Genomic DNA, 27035 nt, shown 5'->3' with positions numbered 1-27035 from the left:
TTTCCTGCTGTCACCAACAGTCATATCACCAGGGAACTATCCCAAAGGCATCTGATGCTGATTACATCAGTTTCAGAACTAACCTTATTATATGCCATGGACACAGGAAATGACTATGAAACAAACATGTCCATCACATTAATCACATCTTACAAAAAAATGTGGTATTAAAACCACTGGCTGCATACAGGTATGATATCAAACTGAGAAACCATTATTTAAGACACAAAACAGCAACTAATCTTTACTATTTTAGCTCATAAAGTTAGAGGGACACTATCAACTTGAATTTAAGAGGAATACAGCACACTTGATAAGTTAAAATGTTTTTAACTATTAAAAATTAATTTTATATATATTATATACATGCACAAACACACACAGGGGGTTTGTTTTACACTCCCCATTGATGTTTCCAAGCATCTTCTCAGCAAAGAGAAAAAGTAAAACTGATAATGCAGAGTACTACTGACTACATCATAAACTGTGGAACAAGGTAAATAATTTTACCAGTAACATTTCAGTGATAATGTGGAAGGTACTATAATTCTTATCATACAAGTCTATATTAAAATTACCTGCTAAAATTTGCATAGCTCCCAGTTTGTGATCCATGGTTAATCCATAATGACCAGTTTAAATGCATTAAACAAGCTAAACAGCCAAGTTAATTAACTTTGATAATCTTCTTACTGCCCATGCAACAGCATACTTTCAAAACATATGTATTTTTAAAAAGCAGAAAGACTGCGCCCCATGCAAGGATGTCTATCCATGTTGAAAAAATTCTAGTATAACTGCTAAGTCATCCACTGTTTGAAGATGACTGCCAAATATGGCTTCAGCACTACTTTGAAGTTTCTTTTCTTATCAGTTTAGGCCTTAAACAGCTTGTGCATATTTAAAAGCAAGTGGCAAGGCAGAAAGTTTAAAACAATAAAGCACATTAAACATACACTTTTCCAGTATTCATATAACAGTAAAAGCTTCCTGATGCACATAAAAGCCTTAAGAATATTAACCATTCTTAGGCAACTTTCCATAACTATGAGTGTTAAGCATTATTTTCATAAAGCTAATTTAGGCCCTATTCAACCTACTGGAATTTAATCGCTTAAACAAGACATCATCTTAGCTGTATGCTGTTAAGTGGAAAAAGGTCTTGTTTTTATATAATTATTAGTAAAAATCAACAGGAAATTCAAATGGCAGTTCTGAGGAGTAGAGTGGAATTCAGGTTAACAGCTGTTAGGAAGGAAGCTTCCAAACTTTATCTAATCCACATCCTATCCTATCCCCACCAAAACTAATTTATTTGCTTGCACTTCCTTCCAGAAATGAAAGGTTTATTGCTGAAGATATACACAATGGAAAGGATGTGATATGCAGATTTAGGATACACAGCATTCAGAACTATAATAAAATCCAGATACAGCATTTCAAGAGACTCTCTTTGTTTCCATTTGTATAAAGATTATATCTGATATCTTACAACTAGGATATAAAATAATATAGCTTCTGATGGCCCATTTTAATAAATGTATACATCTTTTAAACCACAAACAAAATGTAAAGTAGCAATAAGAATTTTACCTTTAGTTCCCCCATCCCCACATTCTGAACCATATAAACAAAACCATCACAATATAGCTATTCTAAACACATAAGCAGACATTCTAACAGTTTTATGACACAGTAACTTATTTGTAGATCTGAATATATTAGAGAAAAATCACTGAGATCTCAGGCATTGCTAACTTTGACTAAAATCTTTGAGGGGGAGAGTGTTGAGAGGTGACAGAAATACTCAATTTATATTTCATTTAAAAGAGCTAGTATATTATTATACAGCAATTTGCGAAATATAATTATTTACCTTTATTACCACAGTGTGCTTGAGCCCTAGTCATGAACCAAGACCCTGTTGTGATGCATGAAAAGAAAAACAAACCTGCCACAAAGCGTTAAAATCCACAGGAGAGAAGGACGAGCAGTAGAAACAATAAAACAATATTGGGCAGAAAGATAGTCAGTGATATCAGCACAACTGTGGCCCAACAACCATTGTCACATTTTGTGTAGACATAATGGCAAAAGGAGAGTCAACAAATTTGAAGGAGAACAATGAAGTCGCTTTGTGGATGTTTACAGGGTGTTCCTCCCAAATGTGGTGGACAGAATGGGAGAAAGCACAAAGATGCCCATTTGAAAATTTAACAACTGGGTGATGGAGGCTGACATCATGGTGCAATCCATAATACATGCGAAAATAGTTACTTCACATAGCCATTAAAAAAAAAGGAGAGAGAGAACTATTCTACTCTTCTAAAATGGACTTTTTATCATCACATCTATAAATGCTTAACAAATCAATGTTTTTCTATTTGTTATAGGAATAGCTAACCTGGTGCGCCTAATGATTTCTAGGCGCCCTGTTTACCTGAGTTACTATACTATATGAGCAATGAAAGGTTGAACTGAAAATAATATTGTATAATGTGCAAACTATATTTAGTATCAGAGGGTAGCCGTGTTAGTCTGGATCTGTAAAAGCAGCAAAGAATCCTGTGGCACCTTATAGACTAACAGACGTCTGTTAGTCTATAAGGTGCCACAGGATTCTTTGCTGCTCAAACTATATTTAGTTTAGCTATAAAAATTCTTTCATTAACACCAAATATTGTGTTACGTAACACAACTGATTAAATTAAAGAAACAAAAATATTGTATTGCAATATCACAAGTTGATCATGCACTGCGGATAGGAGTTTTAAACATCTAACTAACGTAAGCAAACCCTGAGCACTGAACTAAAGGAACATTAGGATGTTAATGTGAAGTACAGCTATTAAATTTTAAATGTTCACATCTATGCTGAAAACTTCCAGTATTTTCCTAGACATTTGTATACTGAGGAGCTTGTTTTTTATTTCAAGTGTTATGTTTCAAAAGTGAATAAGCAGACTAATGCATGAAGGTCATTCAGACCTGTGGAAACAGAGGAAAAGTTACGGCTACTCACAAATTTTAGGTTAACCAAATACTTCCAGTATCTGAAATTCTCAGCACTTGGCACTCAAACATTTGAATGGTTTTCATTAGCACTAAAACCTCATCCTCACTACTAAAATAAGGTCTTTTTTTTACCTCAGGATAATTAATGTGTGAGCTACCCCAAAGCAAACACACAATGAAGACAAGGCACCTACTGTTACTATTAAAATTTGTGCCTTAAAAAGACAGTAGCTACTGGCAAATTAATTTCCAGAAATCAAATTCTGTTAGTATGGGATTGTAGTTGTAAATATTTTAACACATAACCTGAAAGACAGAGTTATGGTTACAGATAAAATAATTGGATAACATGGAAATTGTAAGCTGAGGTATCCCAAGCAACTTCAATTCGGCTCATGCATCTCAGCAATCTCGTGCAGCCTCCAGGTAAGACAGATGTGTGCTCTTTGGGGATGTATACTATGGGCATTACTGCAATCTAAATAACAAATTAATAATAATAATAAGAGCTGTCAATTAATCGCCATTAACTCAAGTAATTAAAAAAATTAATCGCGATTAACCACACCGTTAAATGGAATACCAATTGAAATTTATTAAAATATTTTTGGATGTTTTTCTACATTTTCAAATACATTGATTTCTATTAAAACACAATACAAAGTGTACAGTGCTCACTTTATATTATTTTGTATTAACAAATAAAAAATGATAAACAAAGGAAATTGTATTTTTCAACTCACTTCATACAAGTACTGTAGTGCAATCTCTTTAGAATGAAAGTGTAACTTACAAATGTAGATTTTTGTTACATAACTGCACTCAGAAACAACACAATGCAAAACTTTAGAGCCTACAAGTCCACTCAGTCCTACTTCTTGTTCAGCTAATCACTAAGACAAACAAGTTTGTTTACATTTACAGGAGACACTGCTGCCTGCTTCATATTTACATTGTCACCTGAAAGTGAAAACAGGCGTTCTTATGGCACTTTTGTAGCCAGCGTTGTAAGGTATTTACATGCCACATATGCTAAACATTGGTATGTCCCTTCATGCTTCGGTCACCATTTCAGAGGACATGCTTCCATGCTGATGATTCTCATTAAGAAAAATAAATACATTAATTAAATTTGTGACTGAACTCCTTGGGGGAGAACTGTATGTCTCCTGTTCTGTTTTACCTGCATTCAGCCATATATTTCATGTTATAGCAGTCTCAGATGATGACCCAGCACATGTTCTTTTTAAGAACACTTTCACGGCAGATTTGACAAAATGCAAAGAAGGCACCAATGTGAGATTTCAAAAAACAGCTACAGCACTCAACCCAAGGTTTAAGAATCTGAAGTGCCTTCCAAAATCTGAGAGGGACATGGTGCGTAGCATGCTTTCAGAAGTCTTAAAAGAGCAACCCTCCAATGTGGAAACTACAGAACCTGAACCACCAAAAAAGAAAATCAACCTTTTGCTGGTGGCATCTGACTCAGATAATGAAACTGAACATGGGTCGGTTCACGCTGCTTTGGATTGTTATCAAGCAGATCTCATCATCAGGATAGATGTACGTCCTCCGGAATGTGGTTGAAGCATGAAGGGACATATGAATCTTTAGTGCATCTGGCACATAAATATCTTGTAATGTCGGCTACAACAGTGCCATGTGAACGCCTGTTCTCACCTTCAGGTGACACCGTAAACAAGACGTGGGCAGCATTACTTCCAGTTTGTCTGAGCGACTGGCTGAACAAGTAGGACTGAGTGGACTTGCATGCTATAAAGTTTTACATTATTTTATTTTTGAATGCAGATTTTTTTTTTTTTACTTTAATTCTACATTTGTAAATTCAACTTTCAGGATAAAGAGATTGCACTACAGTACCTGAATTAGGTGAACTGAAAAAATATGATTTATTTTGTCTATTACAGTGCAAATATTTGTAATCAAAATAAATATAAAGTGAGCACTGTACACTTTGTATCATCTGTTGTAATTGAAATCAATATTTGAAAATGTAGAAAACATCCAAAAATATTTAAATAAATGCCACTGTATTATTGTTTAACAGCGCGATTAATGGCATGATTTATCGTGATTATTTTTTTAATCGCTTGACAGCCCTAAATAATAATAAAAATTGTTTGGCTATTGGTATTAAGGTAAAAAGATAGATGGAAAAAAGAGGAAGATGGAGAGGTGGGTGAACTCATAGCCTTCCAGGGACAACACCTATTGCGGAGTTGTATAAGAAGGATGACATAGTAAGAGGTGCGGGATTGCAATAGGCAAGATCCCAGCCCCAAAGTGACTGGTAACCACAGCTGAGGGGTTTCTGTTTTAAACTAACAGCAGGCCCCTTGTTTTTCTCCTTTTGTTGTAAATATTGCACCAGAAAAACTACAGAAGAAAAAGCCTTAGCCAACTTCTCTAACAGCTAGAATGTTCTGATTTACAGTAAGTTAGCCTTCATATTTAGCTGGCCTATCCAACCCTCCACAGTTTTTGTCTCACACTCAGGCTTTGTGCTCTGCTCCCTAGGTCCCCAGCCTTCTGCCTATCATGTCTGACTTTGCACGACTGGCTGCCACAAAAAAAGTCATCACTTTCTGCTTGCTAGGCAAGCAGGAGACCAGCAGCTGAGACTCTCTCACCTCCCAAGTCATAATCAAGTACACACAAACTAAAAACCATTGTACCAGCCAGAGTGATCACAATTGTGGCTGTTGCACTACACAATGCCTGGTGAAGTTCCCAGATCTGGCTCAATCCTGCAAAACCATGAATCTCTGGGGCAGCCCTTTGGTCAGTGCCAGGTAGAGTCAGGGTGCGTACCACTTTAAATGTTGATGGAGAGTTTGAGAGCATGGTGTCCCTATGGTATTTTTATCCACCCTCGTGACATGGTGGAAGAGCATGCAAAACCACTTCTGAATATAATAAACGACTGAAGGAAGGCCAGATCTCTGCAAGATGCTGCTGCCAAACTACGTTATGCTCTGGACTTAGTGCTGACAGTGCATGGGTATGCCTTTACCTCATCCAAGCCTGCCTGTAAGAGGGCCCAGGTTTCTGACCCATATAGCAACACAGGTATGACACGGGTTTGATGTATCCTGAACTTTGTTTCAGTGCAAAGATGTTTTTGCATCCATAAGCGAGGTACAGACTTCATGCAGGAGGGGCAAATCCTGGTAATCATTTTGCTGTGAACATCTGAACTCTGCTTGTACCTAAATAAGATGAACTTGTCAACACTTTCCACAATATCTGACCTCACCTGTTTTGGGGGTTCTGGTGGTCCAGCTCCAAGGTTCTGGACTTTGGTCTCCTGCCATGAGATGTTCCACCCCATAGCATGTATGGCATATTAGAGACCTTGGAGGATAGGGTTGAAGTTACTGGACTTCTCAACAAGCAAGGCAGTGTCATTGGCAGTCTTATGGTGAACACTTCTTGACAAACCTTGATTCTGATGTGTGGAGTGGCAAGCCCTAATAGCCAGTTGACAGCTCAACAGAATAGTACCGGGGCAAGAATGCATCCCTGTCACACACCTGAAGTTGTATAGAAACACAGGGAAAGTGATGAACCAATGTGCATTCTAACAGCAGTACTGGTGTGAAGACTGTGCACCAGATTTATCTGAACATCTGTTACACTAACTCCTTTCAGTGCAAGCCAAACTGCTGGCACATCAACTGAATAAAGGCTGCTCTGATGTTGGTATATACTATGTGAAATGGGTAGTTAAATTCTCAATACAGCACAACCTGGAGCGTAAGGACAGCGTCCAGTGCTGACCATCCAACAGTGAAACCTGGTTGCTGCGATGACGATGTCTGTTAAGGAACAACTGCATTCTACCATGCAGAATGTGAACAAAAAGACCTTTCCAGGATAATGATACTGGCCTGTAGTTGCCACACACAGTGCAAGATTCTTTGCCCTTGTATAGGGACATTATGATATCTTTCCACACAGCTGGTACTTTGCTTGATGGTCATACTTTTAAGAACAGCTGATGAAGGCCGATGCTTACTGGTTCCAATACACCTTTGAGCAGCTGGAGTGTTACCAGATCTGGCCACTGCACTATATATTGAGACTGTGTCTGCTAGAAAACTCTGTTCAATTTATTGATGGACACTTATTTGCCTTGGGAAAAGACTAAAAACTCCCTACTAAGATGCAAATCAATTTCTCTTCTTAATCCCTGTGCCTGTGTAACGGGGTGCCTGGTGCACCCCTGCGTGTCCAGCCCCTGCGCCCCACTCCTCACAGACTCAGGGATACTCCAAGCTGGTGCAACTCCTGTGCTCTTTATTTATGTCCATTTTCCACCACCAGCTTCCTACTATATACAGGCTATTTACAATGGCTTAGCCTAACACAGGCCTCTTCAGCAACAGAGTAGCAGGCTCCTACCTCTCCCTGAGCCTCCCTTCCCTCCTGGTCTCCACCACCCAGGGGTGGGGAAGGATAGCTCAGTGGTTTGAGTATTGCCCTTCTAAACCCAGAGTGCTGAGTTCAATCCTTGAGGGGGTCACTTTGGGGCAAAGTCAGTACTTGCTCCTGCTAGTGAAGGCACAGGGCTGGACTCGATGACCTTTCGGGGTCCCTTCCAGTTCTATGAGATAGTTATATCTCCATATGTAAAAAGCTTCCAGACTTACAACTCCTGCCTAATAAGGCTGGCAGGTGCAGTCAGTGATGAGGCAAACCTAGGCTATTTACACAGCCCCAATCTATTTTCCCTGATTGGGGCTGGAGTGGCAGGAGCTGATTCAGGCTTCCCCAGTAGTGCCCTGACACAGCCTGTGAACATGTGGAAAGGTTTCCTTCATGTGTATAAACAAAGACCTAAGAACAAATTGACACCTAAACTCACTGTTAAACTGTTCTCCCACCTTGAACATCTACAATAATGTAATATTGTACTATGAATACACTGCATAACCAATTCCATTGTAGAGTTTACCTCCAGTCAGACATCCTTTATAAAAGAACGAGGTGTTCCTGAAGCCTTCACCTCCCTCATTAACTGGCTTGGTCCCTAGGTCACTTACAAAAGACAAAGTAGTTGCCCGAAATGTTAATGGGTTACCAAATTACATGAAGATTTGCCCCACCTATTCTAACCAACATTACTATAAACTAGGAAAGACTCTTTTTGCAATGTATGCTAAATTAACAAGAGTACAACCTGTATAAGAGAACACTGATAGCCACAATGGGGGAGGGGAAACTCCCTTAGGAATCAAAATAAAAGCTTATGCAAAACATTGGACATGTTAATCAAATCACCTGGAACTTGAAATGACATTTTTGAAAAGTTAATAGTTAAAGCAATAATTTAGTTGTGCAGATTCCCAACCAAAAGTTTTCACATTGTTTTCAGAACTGGTGCAAACACTTTGAGCAAATAAAAGAAGCACCAGTAACCGGAGGAAGACAGGGGGGGGGGGGAAAATCACATTTCTACAAATTTTTTATCTAGTATAATTACAAGATCCAAGATGACTATCACTGAAATTTTTTTTTCTAAATCTGTTCTCCCCCCCCCCATTTACTTTATGTATAAACTGCTGTCAAATGTATAATCAATTTCACTGTGTCCCTTGTATAGCAAGTTTCTTCTTTTAATTCAAGACATTTAACCAATGCTGTATTAGAAACAGGTGTTTGTTTTTTTTAAATTGGTCAATTTAAAAAAAAAATTCAGACTCTCTCTTACAACATGCAGAGTAACAATGCTTTCTCATTTTATTGCAAGTGGGCTTACATTTGGATGCAGAACATGTTTCACATGAGTGGTTCAACACCCACTAAAGAAACTTAGGCCATGTCTACACTACAAACTTATGTCAACTTAAATTACATCAGCATACAGTTGCCTCAGTCAGTACTTCACTTTTACACATGCATACTTGGCTCCTTATATCAGCAGTGAGAGTAATCACCAGGAGTAACTGTACTGATGCAGATTGTGATGCATCATGGATGCATCCCACTGTGTAACTTGCCACCGTCTAGTGCATGGTCTTTTGGGAAGCTTCAACAATGCCTGCTGGGGCTGAAATGAGTCATGCACAGGTGACTGGGATCATGGGGTAAACTTCCCAGTTTCCAGCTGTCTCCATCCCATAATGTTATCTGTATCCCACAACTTTCATGCCTTTTTTTCCCCAAGATCTCACAAGACCAGGTGGCCCTCCTCACTGTCCACCATCTCTGATGGAAGCATGGGGCCTGCACAGCTCTGCACTATTGTCATGAGCACTGTAAGCACAGGGCATATGATCCCAGAATATTTGTAGAACGGCAAGAAGAACCAAATAAGTAAAGACCATGATGATTCCTTGGAGGACAGACTGCTGTGGGACACAGCAAGAACCAGTTCAAGACCGTTGGTAACTTTCACGGACCAGCTGCAGATGGTGGAGCACCACTTCTGGGCCCAAGAAACAGCACTGATGATGGGTTCACATAATAATGCAGGTTTGGGGTAACAAGCAGTGGCTGCAGAACATTCAGATGCTCAAGGCCACATTCCTGGATCTGCGTGCTGAGATCACTGCAGCCCTCCAGCACAGGGACACCAAAATGAGAGCTGCTCTGACAGTGGAAAAGCAAGTGGCAACTGCACTACAGAAATTTGCAACGACAGATTGCTACCAGTCAATCAGGAATCAATTTGGAGTCAGGAAATCCACCAGGAGGATGGGGAGGTGGGAGGCTTTGTGATGCAAGTGTGCAGGGCTATTAATCCTCTCCTACTATGCAGGACTGCAACTCTGGGCAATATGCAGGGCATAGTGGATGGATTTGCAACTATGGGATTCCTGAACTGCAGTGGAGCCATAGAAGGCATGCCTATTCCTATTATGGTGCCAGACCAGCTTGCCACTGAGTGCATCAATAGGAACGGCTACTTTTCTATGGTTATTCAAGCATTCGTGGATCATCAGGGATGTTTCAATGACAACAATGGTCTGATTAAGGAAGGTGCAGGACATCTTTACGTGCACAGCACTGTTCAGAAAGCTATGAGCAGGGACTCTCTTTTCCAACCAGCAGATTACCACTGGGAATGTTGAAATGCTAATAGTGATCCTGAGGAACCCAGCCTATCCCTTGCTTCCTTGGCTCATGAAGACATACAGCAGCTACCTTGACAGCCAAAGAACAATTCAGCTACCAGCTCAGTAGGTGCAGAATGACAGTTGAAAGTGCTTTTGGTTGTTTGAAGGTTCGCTTGCTTTGTTTAACTCTCAATGGTTATAGCTGCCTGCTATATGATGCATGATATATGAGAACAAAATGGAGAAGAGATTCTACTGGGGTGGAGGATGGACTGGCTGGCTGCTGAATTTGAACAGCCAGATACAAGGCTATTAGAAGAGCTCAAAGTAGATCTATACAGCTGATGGAGGTTCTGAAAGACCATTTTAACAGTGAGCGAAAGGAATGAGTCTTGTTGTAGTGTACTTTACCTGGCCCTATCCTTATGTGGCCTGCTAGGAATCATGTGGTGATTGCTATGTGTGTCAGAATAGAACATTCTCAATGAATCAATTAATTTTGTTAAGATCACTAAGAGTTGTGACACACTATGGGTGTGTCTACACTACAAGCTTAAGTCAACCTGCATTAGGTAGACTTACAGCCACCACAGTAATTACTACAGCTTTTCATGTACACACTACCCGCCCTCTCTCCATGGTGCATGTCCTCTCAAGTCGGTGGATGCACACCTGAAGAGGTACTTTGTGGGGGCTGAGCCGCCGCCTGGGTTCTCAGCTCCACTCTACAGCAGGTGGACCCCCTGTAACTCCTGGGGGGGGGGGCTGCAGACCAGACTACAACTGCTGCTCTAGAGCCCTTGTGGGATAAAAAAAATTGGATCTGCATCTGATCCTCAAAGAACCGCATCCATGGATGTGGATATCCGCAGATATAAAGCAGATATCCAGAGCTGGATAGATCAGCTGTTCGTTGTCATTCTTGTCGGTTTCACAACTCCCATGCTGGAGTCATGAAATTGACAAGGAAGGCTGGTAGGCTCTCTGCTGTGAATCCCTTGTGGCTCACAGCTTGGACTGTTACCCCAGAGCAGGTGGGAGGTTCCCAGATCAGTGCTCCCCACTAGGAGTCAGGCTCCTGGCTTCCCACTCCCTGTTCCCCCTGGGAGCCTGGCTGCACACAGGCTTCCAGCTCCCCTCTCCAAGCTGGGCTGCCAATTTCCCACTCCGGGGTTCATTCCCACAGGGGGCGGGAGCTAAAGGGGCATGACACCAGACTTCAAGCCTGTGGGGTTGTGGCCCCTCTAAATCCAGCTCGCAGCCCCCCAGGGGGCCACACACAACTAGTTGAAAATTGCTGCTCTAGAGGGTCCTGGTGTGGATCCATATAAAATGTGGAGTGGTGATCGCAGATTGGATACTATTTATTTACCACAGATAAGGATCTAAATTTTTCTATCTGCACAGAGCTCTACCAATGTAAGTGTCCATGTAGACATTGTGTTACTATCGCCCTAACTAGATCGGCATGCCTCTTGCGGTGGTGGAGTTACATCGATATATCAGGGCACTTATATCGGCAGGAGCAAGGATGAAGTTTAGACACTAACATAATTAGGTTGACATAAGCTGCCTATGTTGACCAAACTCTGTAGTGTAGACCAGACGTGTACAGCAGGTAGTTGGTTGCTTTCAGAACTGCTGAGTACTCAGCAGCCTATGTTGTGAAATAAGAATTGTGTTCCAAAGAGAATATTTTTCTTTAACAAAATTAAATACATACTTGGATATTAGGCCCATCAATGGCCATTAGTCAGGATGGTCTGTGATGCAACCCCATGATCCGGGTGTCTCTAAACCTATGACTGCCAAAAATTGGGTCCAAACAACAGGAGATGGATCACTTGAAATTGCCCTGTTCTGTTCCTTCCCTCTGAGGCATCTGGCATTGTCCACTGTCAGGATACTGGGTTAGATGGACAATTGGCCACTCTCATGTTCACACAAACATCTTTGGACCAAAATGTTTTCTCTAATAAGAGTTTAAGCAAAAAATGAAGTCAAATAGAAGTGCAAGACATTCAATATGTTTAGTATATCAATGCATGCATTTTCATCCTGGAAGACCAAAGCATCCTCAAGCTGGAAAGCCTGGTCAGATCTCAGTTAAATCCTGTAATCTCAAGACTACAACCAAAACAAACAACAGGCATTAAACTCACTTTATAGTAATTTAATATATTGTACTCCATCTTAAACAACTCAAGAGGTTTTTGATAACTTGAGTTATCCATACTCTTTGATATAGAGGGCAAAACAGATAATGCAATATACTGAACTGCACAGCAGAATCTAGAACAGCCTCTAAAATGAAAACAATTTTCTTAGTACAGTAGAACCTCAGAGTTACGAACACCTCAGGAATGGAAGTGACTAAATACAACTTTGAAACTTTACTATGCAGAAGAAAAATGCTGCTTTTTAAGCATCTTAATTTAAATGAAAGAAGCACAGAAACAGTTTCCTTACCTTGTCAAAACTTAAAAAAACAAAACAAACAAAAAGAACTTCCCCTTTTTAGTAGTTTACATTTAACACTGTAGTGTACTATCCAGTATTCGCTTTTTTTTGGTCTCTGCTGCCTGATTGTGTACTTCAGGTTCCAAATGAGGCATGTGGTTAACTGGTCAGCTCGTAACTTTGAGGTTCCACTGTACTTCTTTTGTAATTCTTAATTTAAAAAAAAAAAAAGTATTCATGTAATTTTAAAAAAAAACTATTCCACAATAGAAAGGACAGAAGCTCTTCTCGGAACCGTCACAAACCTTACCACACCTGGAGTTTCATTATACCACCTTAATTCTGTTGCTCGGTGTTGTACAGAATAACTACACTGCAGCTCGTATGTATGGAGACTAAACTTGTAGATTGAGGCAAACCAGACCGTTTAACTCAAGCACTTACAGTTTGAGAATTTAACAATTTTAATTAATGAAGTGCATACATATTTTCTCTATATTATTAATTTGCTGACACAAATCACTAAAGGAGGTAATAAAAAATAAACGACCACTGTAGGTAATAGCTTTCAGAAGATCAAAGAAAAGAATCAGCTTTGAACTGACATCCACCAGCTATGACAATTTTCTGTGAAGATTTAAACCTACCACCGTTCATAGCCCCCACCCGTAACTCTGGTCTTTTCTCAATAGGATTTTCCCCCCCATTTTATTTAAAGCCAACCTAAATTAAGACTCAATGTAAAACACAAAACACCTACAATATATATTTGCTATGTGCACAGATGCATGTAACGTTTTGCACCCAGGAACAGATACTGGAAAGATGAGAGAGACTCTCTGCACACAAAACGCAACAGCTGCCCAATGCCCATATCCAGCAACTGGTACCTCACCAATCAGTCACACTGTGCACAAACACAACACATTCCCCATTTTCCTCCATCTCACTATTTCCCTCCCTATACACCAGCTGCTCTTATTAATCTGTATTGCCATTCTCCACACCTTGCAAAAATCAGCAAGTCCGATGGATTGTAAACTTCTCCACCAATTCCATAAAACAGCGGAGCGAGGGAGAACCGGGAAAGAGGTGGTAGATGCACCAAGTGGTATAATGGAGATCTGAACACTGAACAGCTGCTTCCTGCAGTAACAGCAGCAGCAGCAGCACCACACCTCACCCATCACAAGACTACGAAGAGATACAGACACACATAGTGACCATCCCCCTCAACACGGCATCTGCTTAGACCACCACAAGAGCCCCTTTCATCCCAACTATCAGCACAGCAGCTTCTACACAACTCCCAGACACGAGCCCCCAGCCCATCCCCTGACTCATCCAAACCAAAAGCCTGAGGCCCCTCAAAACCTCCCCACCCTGAGCCTGGCTCCGAACCCCTCGCCTCCCCCACCCAATCCTAAAGCCTGAGCTACAGCCCCTTGCTCCAGATCCCATATCTGCCACGCCTCCCCCCACCCGCCCCCGGTGTCTCCTCTCACTACAGAGCCCGCACCCTGACCCAGGCTGCGTCTACCCAGAGATCTCAGCCTCTGCCCCTCCCCCAACGCCTGCACCCTTGCTCCCCCAGCCCAGACTCTGCCCAATACCCAATACCTACACCCCGTCCCCCACACCCTGCGCCCTTCCTTCGCTAGCGCCTCCCCACCTGCACCCCCAGCCCCTCTGCCCAATAGCTACACCCCCTCTCCAACAGCTGCGGCCTTTCTTCGCTGGCCCCTCCTCACAGCGCCTGCACCGCCAAGCTCGCCCAAGGCCTGCACCCCCACTCCCCACACCTGCACCGCTGCTCCCCCAGCCGCTCCCCCAACGTCCGCTCCCCGAGACCCGCCCGCGCCCCTGCTCCCCCAGCCCGCGCCGCTCAGCTCACCCCGACGCGCAGAACAAGTAACGGCGGCGGCAGCCTGCGGCGCTGGGCGGCAGCTGCAGAGTCTCCCCGTCTCCGGCGCGCCTCTATCTCCTCAGCCTCCAGCCCCAGCACCAAGCCCCGCCCCGCTCCCCCGACACCCCTCCCCAGCAGGGTGCGGCTTCCAGGGGCCGCAGGCCAACAACCGCGCCGCCAATTGGAGGGCGCAGGCTCGGCAAGCAAGCGGCTCTCCCATTGGCTAACTAAGGGGAGAGAGGCGGGGCGGGGGTGGAATCAGAGGTAGGGGTGAGGCGGGAAAAGCAAAGTCGCTGGATGATGGGGTGTTGAAGGCAGGCGGGGGAACAGAGACGTGGCAGGCTGAAGGCAGGTGGGGAGGCAGGGTAGAAGGCGTAAGAAAGAAATGTAAGAGTGATCATATTGGGTCAGACCAAAGGTCCATCCAGCCCAGTATCCTTCCTGCGCACAGTGGCCAATGCTGGGCATCCCAGAGTGAGCGACCCAAAGTGGTAATTATCAAGTGAGTGCTTTCCTGCTGTCCATCTCCACCCGCTGACAAACAGAGGCTAGGGACACCATTCCTTACCTATCCTGGCTAGTATCAATTAATGTGCTTAATCTCCATGAATTAAACCCTGTTTCAGTTCTAGCCTTCACAACCACCTCAGGTAAGGAGTTCCACAAGTTGACTGTGCGCTGCGTGAAGACCTTCCTTTTATTTGTTTTAAACCTACTGCCCATTAATTTCATTTCGTGGCCCCTAGTTTTTATATTATGGGAACAAGTAAATAACTCCCTTATTCACATTCTCCACACCACCAATGATTTATATACCTCCATCAGAGGAGTCGGCAACCTTTCAGAAACGGGGTGCCAAGTCTTCATTTATTCACTCTGATTTAAGATTTTGCGTGCCGGTAATACATTTTAACGTTTTTAGAAGGTCTCTTTCTATAAATCTATAATATATAAGTAAACTATTGTATGTAAAGTAAATGTTTTTAAAATGTTTTAAGAAGCATCATTTAAAATTAAATTAAACTTCAGAGCCCCCCGAGACTGGTGGCCAGGACCCAGGCAGAATGAGTGCCACTGAAAATCAGGTCGCATGCTGCAGGTTGCCTACCTCTGCTCTTATCATATCCCCCCCCTTAGTCTCCTCTTTTCCAAGCTGAAAAGTCCTAGTCTCTTTAAGCTCTCCTCATATGGGACCTATCCAAACAGCTAATCATTTTAGTTGCCCTTCTCTGAACCTTTTCTAATGCCAGTATTTTGAGGCAGATACTTTGACGGGTGAAGGCAGATTTGGTGGGATTGCAAGCTGAGCACGGTGAGGGGGCTAATGCAAAGGAAGGTGCTGGCTGTAGCAGACACAATGAAGTGGTGCAAGCTAATGAGACCTGTGTTGGCTTCACCTCTGAGAATCAGACCTGTTATTTAGTTCCCTAACTTTTTGCTCCTCGCATCAAAATATTGTCCCTCTGCATTATTATTCAGACAGTGCTATCACCATATACAGATAGGACAAGATGCATACAAAAAAAATCCACAAATATAAAATCATTGCTGGTAAAGCATGCAGAATAGTCATATATTGATGGAATGGTAAATAAGTCACTACTACAGAAATGTGGATTGATTACTAAGCTAGTCTAACATGAACAACGTGTTTTAAAATACCCAAAAGCAACATCATTTATATATTCTAGGAACAACTTTTGGGTCATGGTGAATAACCAACTGAACCTGAAATCCGAGTTCTAAACAGTGCATATATGAGTGGAAATACGAACATTAGCTGTATAAACAAGGGAGTGGTTACGGCAAGAAGTTAGGAGGAGGTATTACTCAGGGCATTTGGGGAGACCACTAGTGCAAAGGATTCAGGAGTTACAAGAACAATTCAAATTCTGGAAAACCTGCCTTACAAGTAAAGATGAAAAAAAAATCTTTAGTTTAACCAAGAGAAGGTTAAGGGATGACTTGGATCACTGTTTACAAGTGCCTATATGGGGAGAAGATTTGATAAGAGAACTGTTTAATGTAACAGACAAGATCCAGTAAGTAAAGCTAAACAAAGTCAGACTGGAAGTAAAGTGCAAATGTATAACAATGGGGGATAATTAAACATTGGAACAATTTACCTGCATATGTGGTTGGATATTCCATCACTTGAAGCATTTATATCAACACAATGTCTTTCTAAAAGATAGTTTCTAGTTGAGTTTGTGCTATAAGCTTGTTTCTAGGCACATGGTGAAATTTTGCAGCTTGTGTTATGCAGGAGGGTATATATTATCACAAATGATCCCTTTTGGTCTTTAAAAAAATATAGGAAAGAGCCCTTTCCCAAGGAATTCATTATCCCAGAAAAAAAAATCTTGCTTCAGGAAGTTGGGCTATATCAGATATTCACCATCATTGCTGGTTTACTTCCCACTCTTTTAAGCTACCATCCCCACATATTTTTAATGATCTCTGCATCACACCTGCTAGGTCTAAAAAACAGTACTTTATAGTAAGAAAGCAGGCAGGGCTCTTGCTGTTCAAATAAAGGTATAAATCCATGAAAACATGCTTTCACAACCAGTAAATTTCTTAGAGCACTTGTCCTGGACAAGTTATTAGAAAAAAGAAAATAACAGAATCCTTGATAATATTATGTCAAGAACTTTCAAGAGCCATAGTGAAGAAAATGTCTCTGATTGGCTAGTTGAAATACAGCCACTTATTAAGGTTGCAAGACCTGTTTTAGTCTTTGGTTTGCTCACTGGTTAGCAGAGAAAAGCAGTAGGCCATGGTATAGCACAAACCCAACATCTGGTCCAGCTGGGCTCTGAAACAGTGGGACATGGAGAAAGATATTTTTGGCAGTGTGGTACAAGACTTTCTATTATGGAAACAACCTAGGAGATGACCTGGGCTAAAAACTACCTTAGTCATGAAGAAGGGCTAAGAGCAACCATTGAAAAATCTGCCTAAAGCTGGGCCCTACTGCATCAAACAGAATTCTCAAAAATTCTATGCAATAATGCTCAACACTTAGACTAAATAAATATCAGATGGCTTCCTTCTGTCTGACTCTGATCAACTGGAATTGCAGATGCCCAGCACTTCAGAGGATCAGCAATTTCCATGCAGCCACCTTTCTCTAGTCCTCTTGTCTCAGGCCCTCTGCCTCGCTCATCTCTCTCTCTTCCTTTAGTGTCCATACCTCTTTATACACTTAGAGCTCTAGTCGTTCACTCCTTATTCACGCAAACCAGCCAGTGAAGTCAATGGATATTTTACCAGAATAAGGAATGTTGGAAAAGGCACTTACTTTTACAAGTGCTCATTTCTTTTTCTTCTACAACATCCTGTCTAAAGAGTTTTAGTTTTAAAGAGTACTGGCACTCCTCTTGTATGGTAGTGCTTATTTCACAAGCTGAAGAGAGAGAGAGAGAGAGAGAGAGAGAGACACACTAAAAGTACTGATTTATTGCAGTAGAGGAGAAGCATTCCTGCAGCTGCAATAATACACATTTGAAATATGAGAGAATGGAAAAACCACAGATTAGTGTGAGCCTTTGGAATCAACAATTTTCCAGATAATGAAATGTTTTTCCTTTTGTTAGCCAGAAATAGGTCAAAAATCAATATTTGCCCACTCCATTAATGGAAAAACAGTCTCAAGAGACAGCTACCTGTTATTGAAATTGTTCTCTATACCTTCAATTTACAGTTGCTTTGGTACACCAGAGAGCTAAAAACTAGAATTGTCTGCTACCAAGGTAATTTATGGTCTGCCCACTACAAGCCAGAAAAATGACATCCATCAAGCCATCAACCATTTCTCATTTAAATCCCTCCTCAATACTCATTTCTTCCAGTGTCTCCACTTAACAGCAAATTCATGATATTCACCACCTATAACTTTCTCATTTTAAGATAAATGTAAAAAATATAAACAAAACCCCCAGAACACAGAACCACTAAGAGAGACATGCATATGCCTAGACTGACCACGTGATCTTACTGCCGTAAGCCTCCGGATGCTTCCTGGGAGTACCCTGGTCTGTGAGGTACCTCACTACCACCTGCCTTAACATGAGGAAGCCTTGTCTATGTCATCTGCTAAAGATCAGCTCCTCAGCTTCACCAGCCACAGGCAACACAAGCCCTCACCTCTGGACCTGCGCAAGCCATACTTATTCACAGATCCGCTGCTTCCAAAGAAACAGTACACCCATATTTACCAGTTCCACCTCAGATCACTGCCCCACTTAACACATAGCACTTAGATATGTTTATAGTGAAATCAAGTATAGATTTATTGAACAAAGCACTGAGATTCAAGTATTGGAAATAAATGGTTACAGATACAATCAAATGATAACAGTCATTGTAGAACCTAGACTTAATTAATTAGATACCCTCATGTCATCCTAAGCCCTTTCAGCATTTTACAGCCAGGCTGGCTGTGACCCTCCTTTCATAAGACAAACATGCTTTTAGCTGGTTTCCTTAGCAGAGGAACCTGTGCATTCTCTGATATACCAGATTAATCCTTTGACCTTAGTCATAAATAGGACACCCCTGCTGACTGTTTTTTTCCCTGTAGATTTTCTCTCTAATAGATTTCACAATCTTTCAGCTGGTATCTGGCTCAATATGCAAATTGGCATCCATTGTGAGGCATACAATGCGCTCATGACATCAGCGCTGGAATAGGGGAGACCAGGGAACCATGGGCCTCCCACTTTTAAAAAGTGGACTGACCTGGCCACTTTTTGCCATGGTCCCTCACCCCACTTCTTCCCCAAGGCCCTGTCCCCCCAGCCAGGCTAGCAGATGGAGCCCGGCAATGAGTGACATCACACCATGAACCCTCCACCTGCCCACGGTTTGGGGGCTGAGAGCAGCCCCTGGTCTATGTCCCCGCCCTGGGCAGATGGAGAGTCTGTGGCTCCTCACAGCTGCTTGGTCACAAGGCTCTTACCATGGCCAGAGGTGCCATCCCCCAGCCGGAGCCAGGTCAGGGTAAGAGCCATGCAGGCAGCTGTGGGGAGCCACAAACCTTCTACCTGCTTGGGGTGGGGGGGGGCACAGGTCAGGGATACAGGATGGGGGCTGCTTTTGGGTCTCACCCCCTCCCCAGGCAAGTGGAGGATCCATGGCTCGTGGCCTCAGGCAGAAGGGGCGGGGCCAGACAGAGATAAGCATGTTACCTCCTGCCTGAAAGGAACATGTCTGAGATAGGTCACCACTTGATGACTTATCTTAACTCCCAGACCTTAAGAACATATTTTTTAGTATAAATACATAATTTCATAAATATGACTCATGCATACATTTTGTAATGATTATGATGACCCAGGCGCCCAATAGAGCTCTCACATGCCTTTGGTGAACTATTGTGCCTATAATTGACCCAGGAAATGCCTGTAAAATACTATGCACCCCCTATGCCCTCTGCCAGTTTGCACCAAGAGGTTGCTCTTTCACATCCTTGTTCTCCTCAGTCACACCTCCCTACTCTTTGCCACCCTCACTTGTAAACTATAGACCAGAGGTTTTCAAACTATGGTCCATAGCTCCATTCAGGTGGTCCACAGATAGTTCCCTCTAAAGTGTGTGCCTGGGCGGCTGCACACAAGAGAACGAAGGGCCACCCACCTAATTGGTGGAGCCGTGCCAACGTGGCTTCACTAATTAGGTGCCTGGACCCTGGACAAGACACATATGTAAAGTGAGGTGGTGGCCTTGGGAGGAATAAGAGGTAGGTGGGAGGGGGAAGTGGGGTGAAAAGAGGAGGTGAGGGGAATTTGGGATGTGCAGGGCTGCGGTGGCCAGAGAAAGAGGCGATTTTCCCCAGCTCCATGGTTGCAGCTGCCGGGGGGAGACCCCCCTCCCCACACCTTCCCAGCCTCAGTTCTGTGGCTGATGTGGTGGTGGGGATAGACCCCCCTCCTTCCCATCCCCAGCTTGGGCACTACCGTGGTGGGGGAGAGAGGGCCCATCCTTTGCATTAGAAAGGTAAGACTACTGATATTAAAATGTGAATTGTGCGCTTTTATTTGTAGAACAAAAAAGGTAATTATTATAAAGATTTTTTTATATAGTGCTTTTATCCAACCGCTTTACAATAATTAGCTAATGGTACAAACAACATTTGGAAAGATCATTAAGTGGTCTGCTGAGACCCTCAGCAATTTTCAAGTGGTCTGCGGAAAAAAGGGTTTGAGAACCACTGCTGTAGACGGTAAATTCTCTGGGGCAGGAACTGACAAAAGAGCACAGGACATGTACAATAAATAGCAAACAGTTTACAATCTACTAGTACTGGGATTAAAGCACAAGACTGAGTTTAGGGCACCTGGCTTTTCCTTTTATGGCTGTGGTCTGACTCCCTCTCTTGAGTCACTTGACCTCTTCAGGCTTCAGTTTCCCCACCTGTAAAATGGTAGTGAAAATTCCTACTCCATGTACCTTTGATGATGTTTAATTAATTGATATTTGTAAAGCACTTTGAGATCCTCAGAAAATAGCAGCAGTACTCTTATTTGAACTACAAAGTGTAGCAATGTTATGGAAATGATCTGCATAAAAGATTCAACTAATTGTTATTTCAACCATCAGTTAATGTCTTTTGGGACTCGAGTTATTTTTTTTCCCTTTTCCAAAAATGAATTAAAAACCACAATGGTCCTGTAGCAGAGTTGCTGTTTACTTTGACATTCCCATGGTGTTATCTGAACCAGTGATCTGCTAGGTCACGCCAATCCTTGACTCTGGGAGCCAGCCTTACCCTGCTCTGCTGTGAGAACCCCCACTCCTGAATTATTCACACAGCCTCTGGCATGTAAGCTGCTCCTTGGTTTGTGCAACTGAATAACACTAGCTAATATCTCCGGTCCCAGATACAACCCTAGGAACCTCCGTCTTGCAGCGCCCAGTTATGCCCGCTGAACACTGCAAGCTTATATGAGTTAGTCAGTTTAACAAAGAAATTGATATGCACCAGGCTTGTTATCCCAAGGGGAGTCTCTAACAAACACACTGCTTCAGGTAGAATGAATAAATGTATTAACTACAAAGACAGATTTTACGTGATTATAAGTTAAAACATAAGTCACATTTGGTCAAATGAAATAAAAGCAAAACACATTCTAAGCTGATCTTAACACTTTCAGTGCCCTTACAAACTTAGATGCTTCTCACCACAGGCTCGCTTCTTGCCCTTCAGCCAGGCTCTCTCCTTTGATCAGCGCTTCAGTCGCTTGGTGGTGATGTCTGTACATGGGGGTGGAAGAAAAAGGAAAACCTTGGCAAACATCTCTCCTTTTTATCATGTTTTTTCTTCCTTCTTGGCTTTGCCCCCCCCCCTTTCAGGGTCAGGTGAGCACTTACCTCATTGCAGTCCATGACTGACCAAAGGAAGGGTGGTGACTCACTCGAGAGTGCAACAGATCCTTTGTTGTTGCCTTGGTCAGTGTCCTTTGTTCCTGTGAGGCTGGGCTGGGTTTGTCTCATACATGCCCTGATGAGGTCTGAACTGCCCCTCTGTTCTAGGAGAGTTTTTGTCTGGGCTTGTTTAGTCATGAGGACACATTTTCAGCCTCATAACTATATATATGAAATTACAACCTCAGTGAATCATGAGCCTTCTGAAGACACCTGACATGACAAAACTTTGCATTGGATACCACACAATCATTTTTCAAGGATGAACACGGGGTGCAGGGTTTTCCCACAAGGTACAGAACATCACAACTGAGCACCTTTGGCCCGAGGTGTGTCTACATCACCCTGGCTCTGTTTCTCCTCTTTGGAGCCCCTTAAGAGCTCCTTCCAGACTTTCTTGGGACTACCACCAACCACTCCCTGGTGCTGGGTTGATAGCCAAAAGCAATTCAAAGGAGTCCTCAATGGCCCCAAAATAAAGTCCACTATAGCAGCACAAAAGTTTACACTCACATCCAGCTCTTCTACCACACACAGAGTTCTTACTCTGTCCCAGATAAATGTTCTTCACAGAGATATTGATCATGTCCTTCCTAGTGGAAGCTCAGCCTTCTGGCTCTAGCTTCCTTCTTCCAATGATTGCACTTCCTGTTCTGAGAGCAAGCATTATATATACTGCTATCCTTCAGAGAGCTTCCTCCTGATTGTTTGGAAGAAAAAGGAGCCACACTTCCTCTCCACCCCCACAGGTCTCCTGGTTCCCAGGCCCTTAAAAGGACAGTATCCTATTTTTTCCCATCCAGTTACTAACTCTCTGGGACTAAATTCCCCTCTTCTTGCTACATGACCATTTCTAGGGTCTTTGTTTATTCCAATATCCCTGGAATGGGGTCTTCTGGCCCCCTCCAGTCTTAAAGGGCCAATATACCCCATAACAGGACCCCTTAGGTCCTAGAGAATTGGGTGTTTTGCATATTGAGCAGCAGTCTCCCTTCTCCGGGTGTCCTAAGCTCTACGCACTGGGACATCAGACTCTGGTTTGGGCATTTGTGGGTGAGACTGAGATTTGTGGGTAGTTCCATGTTGTGGCTTGTAATTGTCATCTGATCCAGACCTATGAAACAGCTCATCTGGGATGGTCTCTAAGTCCTTTGGCCTTTAAAAGTCCCTCCCATCATTAGCTCTCTGCTAGCTTGTCCCTGGGGTGTGAAGGGAAAGATCTAAGCCTGTACATTCCCTTGCCGTCGATCCACAAAGAGAAGACTCACACTGCAGATAATTCTGCTGAAAGACCTGACCGCAGGAGTCCAACTGTACAATGCTCAAAGAAGAAAAAACTAATAAAGGTAAAATTTTCTTATGAAAATGAGCATATGGGTCTAGATGCAAAGGCTCCGTGCATCTCACTGAAATAGCAGGACTTTCCCCTTTGTGTGTATTGGTAAGAATGGAGGTGTGCATGATTTGAGAGCTAAGGCTGATATCAGAATACTTTAAGGTAATTTTTCATTGAGACTACCCTAACTTTTAATGCCTTGATTTTTTTTCCTGGTACATGATGTGTGTAATCGAACATTATCTTTTGAATTCCACATAGCAGCCTTAACTATTACTTAAGGATATTTTATGTATAGAATTGCCAAAGTTTGTATAGACATGTTATAGTATAGTTAAGGTTGTGCCAAGAGTTCTGTTATAAGCCTTACCTTTGACCAGGTGCATTTTGACTTTTTATAGGAAGGAGTTGTTCCTTATGATATTTTTAGTGACATAAGGAGGGGAAATTTTCAGCCTATTTAAAAATAATTCCAACAAATCTTTCCTATGTGAAAGCTTCCCTGTGAAACTTAAGATACAGAAGAACTATTCTGCTTTACTTACCTAGCTGAAGCCAGTCTCTAGGCTTTGAATTATGTCACTCCACAGCTAAACACATCCACATCTGGAGTTTATTTCATCTGAAAAATTCATTAAAAAGATCTGAAACAGCAGGTAGGAAAATAGGGCATAGTTTCTGGATCAGAAGGATGATTGCTGCTGCCAGATTGTCATATAATCTATTTAACCTTGAAAAATAATGACTTTGTGCTTCACACTAAAATAAATAAATACATTGTTAAACACTGTAATGAGTCTAAACATAAATCTACAATAGTAGATCAAGCTGGTTAATGATTGCAGTAAAAACACCAGATTTTGGGGAGGATGATTTCATTGGTAATTACTGGTCTGGAAAAGGTTAAAGGCAAATGACAAATTTTCTCTTTTTAAATTGTTACACTACTATGACTTTTTTCAAAAATCTTCTCTGAAGTGAAAGCGAGCCTCTGAATTTGCAAGTGGTTCTCATCTCAACTTTTAAAATCCTGTAAACATCCTGTACCTAACAGATTTTGGGTGGCGTTCTCTAAATGAATGACCTGTATGGTAGCTATAGTGTTACTAGATATATTTAATAAACTCATTGATATGGAATTCTTACCCTTTCTCTAAGGACACCTTCCTCATCCTTGAGCATTAAAGAAAGGAACAATGCAAGTAGCAAAGGTTTTGGACTCTTCATAGCCCAGTTAGAATAGAAGAGAAACTAATGTCAGGAACATTTACAAATAGATCAAAGGAAGAATTGAAGAAATCAAAGGATTTGTAAAGCACAGAGGATGAGGATGGAATATGGCCAAAAGAGATTACAAGCAAAATGAGTACAATCTGCAAAACATCATTCAGGAAAAGCCTGGTATTGATGGCAATAAACAGAAGGTAACATTTTCAAGAATACCTGGGTATGATTTGAAAATAGTACTTAAGTGATCACTGTATGATTATGTCTACACTGGAGCTGAGAGCGTGCTTCAGAGCACCGATAGACAGATGCCACCAACTCTACTTGAGCTAGTATACTAAAATATAGCAGCATGTCTGCCAGGCCATGGGTGGTGGCTTGGTCTAACCACCACTTCATAACCGGGGGTTGGGTAGGTAGCTCAGGCAGCCACCTGTGCCCCACAGCCACACTGCTACTTTTAGTGTGCTCGCTTAAGCAGAGCTAATGCGTGTCTGTCTACCCATGCTGGGAAGTGCATTCTCAGCTGCAGCACAGACATACTGTATGTGTCTGGCAGCCATTGGAAAGGCAAACAGAAGTCCGATATAAGAAAACCACAGATCACAAGAGACTGTTGAGGCACCATACCCACAATTTGTGAGGCCATCTGTATGTCTTTTGTCATGTTTTCTGTAATTCAGTATATTAGGTCTCAATCCTGCAAGCTGTTCTCGCCTGCACCGGTGTGAAGGCCCATCCACTTTAATGGAGTTGTGTGGGTGTAGGAGTTCATCCATGCAGAACAGCCTGCAGGGTTGTGGTCTATGCGGGTAACAGTTTCAATACCCAAGAGGGCCAAAACTTATACCAAGGAAGAACTAGTCACATTAAGGGTTTAGAGCAGTGGTTTTCAAACTTTTTTTCTGGTGACCCAGTTGAAGAAAATTGTTGATGCCTGCAACCCAACGAAGTTGGGGATGAGGGGTTTGAGGTATGGGAGGGGCTCAGGGCTAGGGCAGAGGTTTGGGATGCGGGAGTAAGGGCTGCAGAGTGGGGCCGGGAATGAGGGGTTCAGGGTGTGGGAGGGGGCTTTGGGATGGGGCAGGAGGTTGGGGTGCTGAGGGGGTCAGGGCTCTGGGCTGGGGGTGTGGGCTCTGGGATGGAACCAGGTTTGAGAGGTTTGGGGTGCAGGAGGGGGCTCCGGGTTTGAGGGGGGCTCAGGGCTGAGGGTGTGGGAGGGGGCAGGGCTCTGGGCGGGGGGTGCAGGCTGTGGAGTGGGGCCAGGGATGAGGGATTTGGGGTGAAAGAAGGGGCTCTGGGTTTGAGGGAGGCTCAGGGCTGGGGCTGGGGCAGGGGATTGGGGCATGGGCTTACCTTTGGCAGCTCCCAGTCAGCGGCACAGCGGGGTGCTAAGGCAGGCTTCCTGCCTGTCCTGGCACCACGGACCGCGCTGCACCCCAGAAAGTCTGACTCCTAGGCGGAGGCACGGAAATGGCTCCATGCAGCTCTCATCCACAGACAGCGCAGCCCCCCCACAGCTCCCAGTGGCCGGGAACCGGCCAATGAGATTTCAGAGCCGGTGCTCATGGCAGCACACAAAGCCCCGTGCCCCTCCCCGCCTAGGAGATGGACCTGCCGCTGTCTGCTTCTGGGGGTGCGGAATGGTGTCAGAACAGGTAGGGACTAGCCTGCTGTAGCCAGACAGCACCACCAACGGGACTTTTAATGGCCCGGTCGGCAGTGCTGACCAGAGCTGCCGCAACCCAGTGCCTCACATTCCACGACCCAGTACTGGCTTGCCACCTGCAGTTTGAAAACCACTGGTTTAGAGGGTAGTTAGTGTGGAGTGGATAGCGAAAGGCAGGAAGAGCAGCTATAATCAAGAGCTGAAAGCATTAACCAGCCTCTTAAATACATTAGAGCAATTTAAAAGGAACAATGCTTGTTTTTTGAAAGTCACATTAGTCTCCTAATCTTATTTTGTTGACGTACTCCTTTTGCCTCACTCAATTTCATCTCCCCTTATTCAAAACATGTTGCATCTAACTCGGGCTAATCCTGCAAACAGTTACTACAGCAAATATCCTGTTTCCATGAAAAATCCATTGGCTTCAGTGAGAATGTGTGATAAGGTTCTACATGGAAATAATTGTTTGCGGTGTCTAGATTGTAGGCCCCTCAGGGAAAGAACTATGTCATGACCTGGTTGCATGGCCACTTCCCTTAATAAACAGAGATTAGATGCTATAATTAGGGTATATACAGGATAGGGAGTAATGGATAGCCCTGTGTTTGAGGCACAGATTTGGAGTCAGCATACCTGATTTCTGTCCTGGATCTACAACATACTTCCTATATATCTTCAGTTCACTGAACCTCTGTGTTTCAGTTTACCCATCTGTAAGAATGGAGGTACAGAGGTGTGGTGAAGCTAAGGTTTACAAAGAGTTTTTCAGATGGAAGAACTAGAAGTTATTCTCTATTTAATGAGCTGTACAAATAGTCTGGCCATCCCCATGTTCCCATTGCTGAAACAAAAAAGTGCCTCATCAATTTTTAAAGGAAACTTTGAATATTTAAGGCGCTAGAAACCCTTTTG

General features: G+C 42.9%; 1 protein-coding gene and 1 long non-coding RNA gene across 20 annotated transcripts in view; both read right to left on the bottom strand.

Annotated features, from left to right (window-relative positions):
- ADD1 (adducin 1) overlaps positions 1–14562 on the bottom strand; it is a 126105-nt gene extending 111543 nt beyond the window's left edge. For 4 of the 19 annotated variants that reach the window (XM_030564201.1, XM_030564199.1, XM_030564209.1 and 1 more), the window contains exon 1: positions 14452–14561. The gene's annotated coding sequence lies outside the window, so the exon portion shown is untranslated. Of the gene's footprint in view, positions 1–578; positions 809–13564; positions 13752–14451 lie in introns of those variants that run through there. The other 15 variants (XM_030564208.1, XM_030564205.1, XM_030564218.1 and 12 more) reach the window with 7 other exon arrangements.
- Positions 14563–21680: 7118 nt separating this feature from the next.
- Positions 21681–25935, bottom strand: LOC115652312. Its single transcript, XR_004000599.1, has 3 exons — positions 25811–25935; positions 23773–23849; positions 21681–21720 (listed from the first exon to the last, which is right to left on the bottom strand). It is a non-coding gene; the product is annotated as an uncharacterized LOC115652312 (long non-coding RNA).
- Positions 25936–27035: the final 1100 nt, after the last annotated feature.

This window comes from Gopherus evgoodei, chromosome 5 (genome assembly GCF_007399415.2).
Source record: "Gopherus evgoodei ecotype Sinaloan lineage chromosome 5, rGopEvg1_v1.p, whole genome shotgun sequence".
NCBI classification, from domain to species: domain Eukaryota; kingdom Metazoa; phylum Chordata; order Testudines; family Testudinidae; genus Gopherus; species Gopherus evgoodei.
This window is presented reverse-complemented; position numbering and strand designations above follow the sequence as displayed.